General features: G+C 35.0%; 1 long non-coding RNA gene across 1 annotated transcript in view; it reads right to left on the bottom strand.

Annotated features, from left to right (window-relative positions):
* Positions 1–670: 670 nt before the first annotated feature.
* The window catches only part of LOC129392336 (uncharacterized), a 59,567-nt gene continuing 50,973 nt past the window's right edge, over positions 671–9,264 (bottom strand). Inside the window, exon 3 of the long non-coding RNA XR_008618077.1 lies at positions 671–857. This is a non-coding gene — a long non-coding RNA (uncharacterized lncRNA). The remainder of the gene's footprint in view (positions 858–9,264) is intronic.

Below are 9,264 nucleotides of genomic sequence, written 5' to 3'. Positions count from 1 at the left end.
AACTCACATACCATGGTTATCAACATCTGTTAAAAAAGAAAAAAATCACATGGCATGATTTGAAGTAAATGTGTGGAAAATCAATAAGCCTGTGGAAAAAAGGCCATGCCTTCCAGCTTCATAATTTGGTGAAATATTGATAATAATAATAATAATAATAGAACTTAATCAGAAACACCTCAGATAAGTGCTTGTATAGGAGCCAGGGGTATGTGATGGTGGATGGACCCCACCTTCCAAATATACAATGATGACTATGTGATATCTTTGGTCCCTCAGATGGTCTTCATGAAGGATGAAACTGAGTTTAATAATAGTTCATAAAGATCACCTGAGAATGACCAAGAAAAGGAAAGAAAGACAAGTATCCATTAGATATATTACTGCTAGACCTGCAAGGAAATTGTAATGAAAATGGTAGTTGTGTGACAATGTAATATACAATCAAAAAGTATATGGATATTATAATTTTATATATTTAAATTATAAATGTTATAGTTTATTTTATATAACTGTATTATTTATTATGTATGGAATATAAATGAAAAATTAAAATGGAAATAGAATAGCGGTCCTGTGCCTGGTATTTATGCCATACATGTTTTATTAGTTAGGGTTAAAGGTTAAACTACAATAATAGAGACCCAAAAAATTCGGTGGCTTACAAAAGACAAAAGTTTACTTATCTCTTACATAATAGTCCAGGTATGAGTAGTTCTGTCTGGCTGGCTGGCTGGCTCTTCTCTACAGGGTCATTCGGGGGCCAGGTTTTTTCCATCTTCTTGCTCTACCACGCCCAACGTGTTGTTCTTATTTGAACACTCAAAGTGGAGTCCCTACCATATCTGTGTTCAAGACTGTGAGAAAGGAAAAAGAGATAAGGCAGAATATTCCACCTTGTCTTTTAAGGAAATTATCTAGAAACTTCACACATCACTTCTGCTTATACCCCAGTAACCCAAACTCAATCCCATGGCCACTCCTACTGTATTAGTTTGCTAGGGCTGCCATAACAAGGTACCACCAACTGAGTGGTTTAAACAGCAGAAATTTATTTTCCTCACAATTCTGAAGGCTAGAAGTCTGAAATCAAGGTATTAACAGTGTGGGTTTCCTCTGAGGCCTCTCTTCATGGCTTATGGATGGTGCCTTCTCTGGTGTCTTCACTTGGTCTTTCCTGTATATTTGTCTGTCTCCTAGACTCCTCTTCTTATAAGGACAGCAGTCATATTGGCATAGGGCCCATGCTAATGACCTCGTTTAACTTTAAGTACCTTCTTAAAAACCCAATCTTCAAAAAAAGTCACATTCTGAGGTACGGGGGGTAAGAATGTCAACATATAAATTTTGAGAGGACACGATTCAGCCCATAATACCTATAATACCTATACCCATAATACCTCCCTTCAAGGGAGACTGAGAAATGAAGTTTGTAGTAGGATGGCCATTTAGCTAAGTATAACTTTACTCCTATTTCTAAAAGGAAAGAAAGGAGAATAGATATTGAGGAATATTTAGAAACATCTGTCACATTATTCTAGAATTAATAAGTACAAGGTCAAGTGTATATTAGGCAAAAACTCACCAAGAAAAAGAATGGGAAGGATAAGTAATTGATAATGAAACTCAAAAGCAGTTGAACCCCAAGACAAAAATCCTGTTTTAATACAATGGCCCGGTTGTATTAAGTTGATTCAATTTTAGGAGTAGTGAGGCTATTTCAAGTGTAGAGAGCATAACTTAAGATAAATATAATATGGATAGATTTCCTAAGCATCAGGAGAAACAGATTTCTCAGGATCTTATAACTAGTCTCTTTTGACCACCACAAAAAGTAGATATAATTGAGCCAATTATAAAGAGAATTTTATCAATTCAATCACTTCCCTTTTTTAGTTAAATGTTTGATCACGCATGTCATGCATAAGATTTTCTCTTAATCTAGAAATAAAGAAAACAAAAGGCTTTTACTAAATGAAATAAACCCCATCGTTTATGTAAACCTGATATATGAGCAAGCTATAGGGATTTGTTGTTTATAAAAATTATTGGTGGGGGGGCTTCCCTGGTGGCGCAGTGGTTGCGCGTCCGCCTGCCGATGCAGGGGAACCGGGTTCGCGCGCCGGTCTGGGAGGATCCCTCATGCCGCGGAGCGGCTGGGCCCGTGAGCCATGACCGCCGAGCCTGTGCTCCGCAACGGGAGAGGCCACAACAGAGGGAGGCCCGCATACAACAACAACAACAAAAATTATTGGGTATACATAAGATGATGGAAGACGGTAAATAAGACTTCTGAATTATTAAGCAGAAAGTTTCTGGCTAAATTTTGGTGTTATTTAATAAATGCTCAAATGTGTTTAATGATTTTTTTTTAATTCCTCCACAAAAGTAAGTCTGAAGTATAATTCAGAAACCTACATATAACCTTCAATTCTTATTCTGAATTCCCATGGCAATTCTATACCATGAAACCATAAACATGTAAGCATAGTTACAAATGGTTAATTTAGGAAATTTATTTGAGTGGATCTTTGCTGGTTCCTTTCTGCTGTAATTCATGTTTGGGTACATGCCAGGAGCACCCATTACCTTTTACTTTACACATACAGGAAGAAATGGGAGCATAAGGCATTTTTATTAAGAAATATTGTGATTAAAAAATAGTCATACAGCAAAAAACAGTTGCAAACACATAGTATCATTCATTGCTAATGAGTTAAAAGGATACCACAGTGCACATATAAATCACTATACAGTATCTTGCAGTTTATTTAAATTCATTGTGCCTCATTATAACTGAGCTATGCACCTTTAGGTCTCAGTTGATTAGGAATGCGATAGCTCAGAATAGCTTTTAATTCAGAGAAACATGGCCTGACCTTTACCATAATCCTGTGTGAAACACACTATAGTTTAGACATTAATAATGATGCTACCTCTTTTTCATACTGGTGAGATGCTACTTAAAATTTGGTATTATTAGTTAACAGGCTTGAGCCAATACATCAAAACCAAATTACCCTTCTGTGTATAACTACAGTACTTAATTCTGAGTTCTTCATCTCTCATAACTATTACTTCCTCTTTAAAAATGCTAAAAACCAAAATGTAATAGTGTCATGTCATAGCAATAAGTCACAGATACAAACTAAAGGCACTCCTTCTCACTCCCCGTGGACTGCCACTGTATGCAGTTAAGGATCCGTGCTTCATGATATACGTTTTAACAGCTAAGGCATTGCTTGTCTTTGACCTTTGTCTCTCAATTTAAGAATGTCATTTCTTTAAATCACCTTCTGGTAAGTCAACTAGCACAAACAATAGAACTTTCTTACCATTCTCATACAGATGCAGTAGAAAATACAGATCACAGGTTTAAATATCTATTTCATTTTTTAAAATAATTTTTCGTGTTTATCACTATAAATCTAGTAGATGATAAGGTAATACATTTAGAGTTTAATTGATCTAATAGTTCACCAGGGCTCATAATGGACAATAACATTTCTCTGTGCCACCCATTTTCACCCCTTTTCACCTTTGCTTTCCACTCCCCAAAGGCAACTCATTTTGGCTGCCTTAGATGTTCTCTCTGGTATTTTAAACTCATATTCCTAAATAATGTGTTTATGTTGCTAAATCAAAATGTCCCAGTTTCAGATATTACATTTTGACTTTCTATGATAAAAAATAAGGTATAGCCCTTTTTGAACACCACACCCTCAAAACCTAAGATTTTTCTTCATTATCAGTTCTGGACATCTCCTCTGTCACTTGTATTCAATGCCCTTTCACAGAATCCCTTTGAGTGAGAATTCCCTTTGTTTCTGAGAAACAGAAACTCAACATAAGGGGTCAAACAAGAGTAGTTATCACTGGCAAAAGAGTGGTCCCGGGGTAAAGTGATCCTCTGATCTCATTCCTTTGCCTTGTTTGCTTTTCATTTCCCGGGACACCAGGTTCCACTGAAAGATGGCTGCCCGAGCTTCCGCCGTTGTTATGTGTATACTACAGAAAAGGAAGAGGAAGGGCAAGAGCATTCCCTTTCAAAACACTTCCTGGAATTTGTACACACTACCTCCACTTAAATCCCATAAGTACTACTTCATCACATGGCCACACCGATTTGTAAGGGAACAGGAAATTGAGGTCTTTATTTTAGCAGTTCTAGTACTAAGAAAGAAGGAGGGACAATAGAGTAGGTTGCTGAGAAAGGGTAAGCTAGAGATACATTTTTTGAGGCTTTGCCTCTCTTTAAAAATGTCTTTATTTTTATATACTCACTAGACTGAAAGACTGGCTGGGATATAAAACCAGACTGTAAATGTTTTTTAAAGAATTTTGAAAGTTTCATTACCTTCTAGCTTCCAGAATTGATATTGAGAACTCCAAGTCTCTTGTGATTCCTAATTCTTCATGATCCTTTTGTACCCCACTCTGGGAGCTTTCAGGATAGTCTCTTTACTTCTGTATTCTAAAATGTCACAGTGGAATGCATTATGTGGGTCTTGTTCCATTCATTTACTGTATTCAGCTCTAGGAGGGGCTCTCAATCTGGAAATTAAAGTTCATCAATTCTAGAAAATGTTTTTGCCTTATTTCCTTGACCATTTTCTCTTCTTCTGAACACTGGGCTCTAGCATAAGTCAAAATGAGCTGTACTGTGTTGCAGTAAAAAGCAAACCCAAATATCAGTGGTTTAATAATACAGCAAAGGTTTGTTTCTCATTGACTCTGTAAGTCCAAAAGAGACCAGCTGAGGGCTTTGCTCCATGCTGACCTTACACAGAGGCTAAAGTGACAGTCTCCACCCTCCAAAAGATCTCAAGACCACACCAGAGAAATGACAACACAGCAAGCCATATGCTGTTAAAAACATCCACCCAGAAGTAACCTGTATTTGTATTCACATTTTATCAGACACACAAAGTACCACGTCTATGCCTAACTGCAAATGGGAAGGTGTAATCCCACAAGGTCCCTCAAAGGAAGACAACCAGAATATTGATTAACAACCTTAAGGACTATAACAGGTCTCCTAGAAGGATACTCTGATTTGCTTTTCATTTTCTCTCTTTTTTCTTTTACTGTTAAGACTCACCCTTTATGAGATAAAGTGCACACAATTTAAGTACATACATTGATGAATTATTGCATATGTATATATCTATACACATGTTCCAAATCAAGATATAAAATATGCCCAACACACAAAGACTTCGTCCTGCCCTCTCTCAGTCAATACTCCCATAGGTGACCAGTAATCTGACCTCTATCATCACAGATTAATTTTGCCTGTTTTGAACAATATATAAAGAGAATCATATACTCTTTTGGGTCTGAATTCTTTCACTCAGCCATATATTGGTGAGATACATCAATACACTGCACATAGCAAAGTGGTTTTCTTTATTTCAGTGTTGTATTTGATTATATGAATATAATACCTTTTATTTAGTCATTCAACTGTTGTTGGACATTTAGGTTATTTCTAGTCTTGGGCTATTATGAACAAAACTGCCATCAACTTTATTGTACATGTCTTTTAGTGGAAAACTTTGAAAACTGAGCAAAATTTATGAATTTTAGTGAATTTCAGTTTTTAATTTTTCAAATAGTTTAATGGTTAGTGCTTTGTGCCCTATTTTAAAATTATTTGATTATCCAAGTTGTGAATATACTTTCCTAATTTTCCCAAAAAACTCTTTTATTTCTTATATTTAGGTTGTGATCCATGTCAAATTAATTTTGGTGTATAGTGTACAGTAGGGGGTCAAGATTTTTTTTATTTAGGTAAGCAAATGAAAGGCATTATTTCCTAAGACCATTTTTAACAAGTGGATTTGCAGTGATGCCCTTTTCTGTAAATCAGATGATCATGTATGCTCCAATATTCTATCTCTTTGGCTTTTATTTTCTTTCCTGGATGATTTCTTCAACTTTATATTCTAACCCTTATATATTTATATTTTAAATTTCTGTTATCACATTTTATTTTCAAGAGCTCTTTTTTGTTCTGATTATTCTTTTTACATTGTAGACTTTTTCAATCTCCTGAATTGGTTCAGCCTTCTCTGAGTTCTTGTTTTGGTCTCTGTCTTCCATGTAAGAGATGTTCTCAAATATCTAGTGATCATTGGCTATGCTGTTCAGTATTCCTAAAGCTGACTAGAATCTTACTTTAGGTGAGGAGAGCTTATTAGCTGAAGGGCCTCAATGTGTAGGACTGCTGAACTAATATCTTACTAGCTTTTTTCTTGGTTTTGCCAGTTTCTGCGGAGAAATCTTTCACTCTCTACCCATGGAGATATAAACCCATGATCTGAGTATAACACCATCTTGCTCAACAGTGCCCACTATCCTTAAATCCAGAGTCCTTCTGGTTCATCATCGCAGAAGAATAAACATGCAGACCTCTGCTGGAGTTGAGGAGGGAGTAGTCTGTCAGTTGTTTGGAGTGGAGAAATAGAACAAGTCACTTAATTGCTTTGTATTACCAACTTCCAACATTCTTTGCTTCTACCCCCCCATCACTATATCCCATACTCTAATATGCTGAGATATGCTGTCAATCCCAAGATCCTGTGGGATAAATCAGATTATTTCTTGATTAATCTTCACTATAAAATGTAAATGAAAATCTCAGATTTTTCTAGTTTGCTTAGTGAGTTGCCATTTCTCCACTTTAGTTATATTTAAAAATATTATGTTGATCTCCATTATCCACTATTTTATCCCCCTCACGCCTACCCATTCTCTTTTGTCTCATGGGTTTATGATTTTTTTGTGTACTTTTACCATTATTTTAGTGGTGTTTGGGTAGAAAACCATGTTTTCTACATTCATTGTCTGATTTGGATTCACTGTTGGCTCTCTTTGGCACAAGATAAATTACATTCTGGAAGCAAAACAAAACAACAAATGGGTTGCTTCTCTTAAATTGAAAGTGAAAAATAATCTCACTGCCTAAAGTTCAACAAACTTTAGTTTACCTATTTTTTTCTTTCACACTTAGAAAGCATCCGTACAGGTTTTGTGAACAGCAACTCCTAAATGCTCACATTGACTAAATTTAAAATATGTGACTTTACTTTTAAATAACAGTTTATAAAATATTAAACAATTTATATTGAAAAATATTATTTTTCTAAACTTCCAACAGAATATCTCTTTACTAAGTCTCGTTGAATTTGGACATTGCCCCCTAAAATTTCTTTTTGAAAAAAACAGATCACGTGTTATTTATTGCCATAAGAATTAAATATAGTATAACTGGCTAGGCAATTTTCTCCTTTCATCACGACTCCATGTTTTATCCCTTCTGAGAAAGTGCCCTTGAATGCAAATTTGCCACTACAAACAGGAAAGAAAACTTCTTAAGACTGATGTCAAATAATGGCTGACTTTAGCTACACCACTAAGCCATCTGAGATTCATTTTTATTAAGGTACAAGTGTCAGTCAACGTGATATAAAGCTAGTAGAAACACGATGTATTAATTAAGTCCTGGTTTTCAAATGGGGTAAGAGGGAGGCTGATAGAGGAATCCAGCTTGGCTACTTACAAGAGAAAACTGTTATTTCCTACTCCTGTCTCTCATAGTCACTCCATTATATTAACGAAAAATTAGGTCCAAAGAAATAAGTGTTTTCCTTGATTACACAACCACGTGAACCGGAAAAAAACTAATCTCTCTTAGAATCCCAGTCCTCCATTTTCTTCCTCTTTCTCAATTGTTTTGACTAGTACTCCTGGAATAATGTTAAATAATGGCAGTAATGTGGGTAGCTATGTCGTTCCTGTCTCCAAGAGCGTCTCTTGTATTACCAGCTAATCATGATTCGGCTTTCGGGTTGAGAGGCACATGTTTTGCATGTTAAAATACTATCAATTTACTCTTTTAATCAACAATAATACTGAATTTTCAGCATCTATGGAGAAAGATAATATGATTCTTCTTTCACATGTTAAATTATGTTAACAAATTTTTATGTTAAACCATCTTTGCATTCCTGCTATGGAGTTCAGTTGGTTGTATTTAAGTACATGCTTAATGTGTTGCTGGATTCTACTTGCTAACACTTTAAGGATATTTCTGTTGGCATTTACTATATTCCTTTTGTTCTATTTTCCCCAATTTTACTGTTAATGTTTTGCTGTACTTATTAAAGAAGTTGAAAGCTCATTTACTTAACTCTGAAAGATTTTAAATAGCAAAGGGATTGTATATTACTTTGAGTTTTGGTAAAATTCATCTGTAAAATATCTTGGTATGATATTTTAGGAGATGGGGGTAGCCCTTTGACAGTGTTCTCTCTGTCCTTATATTATTTGCTTCTATGAGCTTTAATTCTGTTTTGCATAAATTTTTAAAAGTTTAATATTTTTCATAAAGTCATCCAGGTATAAAAATATATTGGTATAGTGTAGAACAAAATAATTACTTATGATTCTTTTAATTTTCTTTGTGTCTCTAATTATTTTCTCCTCACTATTCTTTATTTTCTCTTGTGATGGTTCTTTATCATATATTGAATTCATGTGTATATTCATTTAATTAACAAATAAGTAACCTAGGCTGAAACACTAATTTTTTAAGTAGCTAGAATACAGTGATGAATAAAAGAAGGAGGAGGAGAGAAAGAGAAACTATATTTTTTTATTTGTGTGTATCTGTGTGTGTAACTTAGGTGGGATAAATAATTAGCATGTTTATAGTGTTTTATATATAGCTTCTAAATTTTCTAAAATAAATTTAAACTTCTTCTAAAGTTATAATACTGCTTAGAGAGGAGGTATAGAAAAGAGTAGATATGAAGCTAAGACAATTTCTTTGGTTAAAAAATGCCTCCTTCAGTGTTAAACAGTTGTTTTTGAGTAAATGTCTAATTTTTTTCTGAATTACCTTGCTAACCTATCTCTAGTATTCTTCCTGGAGGATACCTTACAGGTGGTTTCTCCCTCATAGGAGACATTAAAGTTTTCTCCTCATATGACTTCTGGTCCTTCTGTAGCTTTTCAAAGTTTTGCTGGTTGATCTAGTCCCTGAGTACAAATGTCGACACCTATAAAAATACTGTTGATCTTGCCTGTTGTTGAGGATTCATGCTGTCACACTTCGCTTAAGGCTGCAGATTAAACGTGAAGAACTCTGCCTTCTCTGCATAATAAAAGTGTGTACTTTGGAGTAAGAGGTGGATTGTAATCTCAATGATCCTGCTTCTTGCTGACTTGACTCTACCCAACTTATCTCTGGTTCTCATG

This window comes from Physeter macrocephalus, chromosome 8 (assembly GCF_002837175.3).
Source record: "Physeter macrocephalus isolate SW-GA chromosome 8, ASM283717v5, whole genome shotgun sequence".
Taxonomy (NCBI): Eukaryota; Metazoa; Chordata; class Mammalia; order Artiodactyla; family Physeteridae; genus Physeter; species Physeter macrocephalus.
This window is presented reverse-complemented; position numbering and strand designations above follow the sequence as displayed.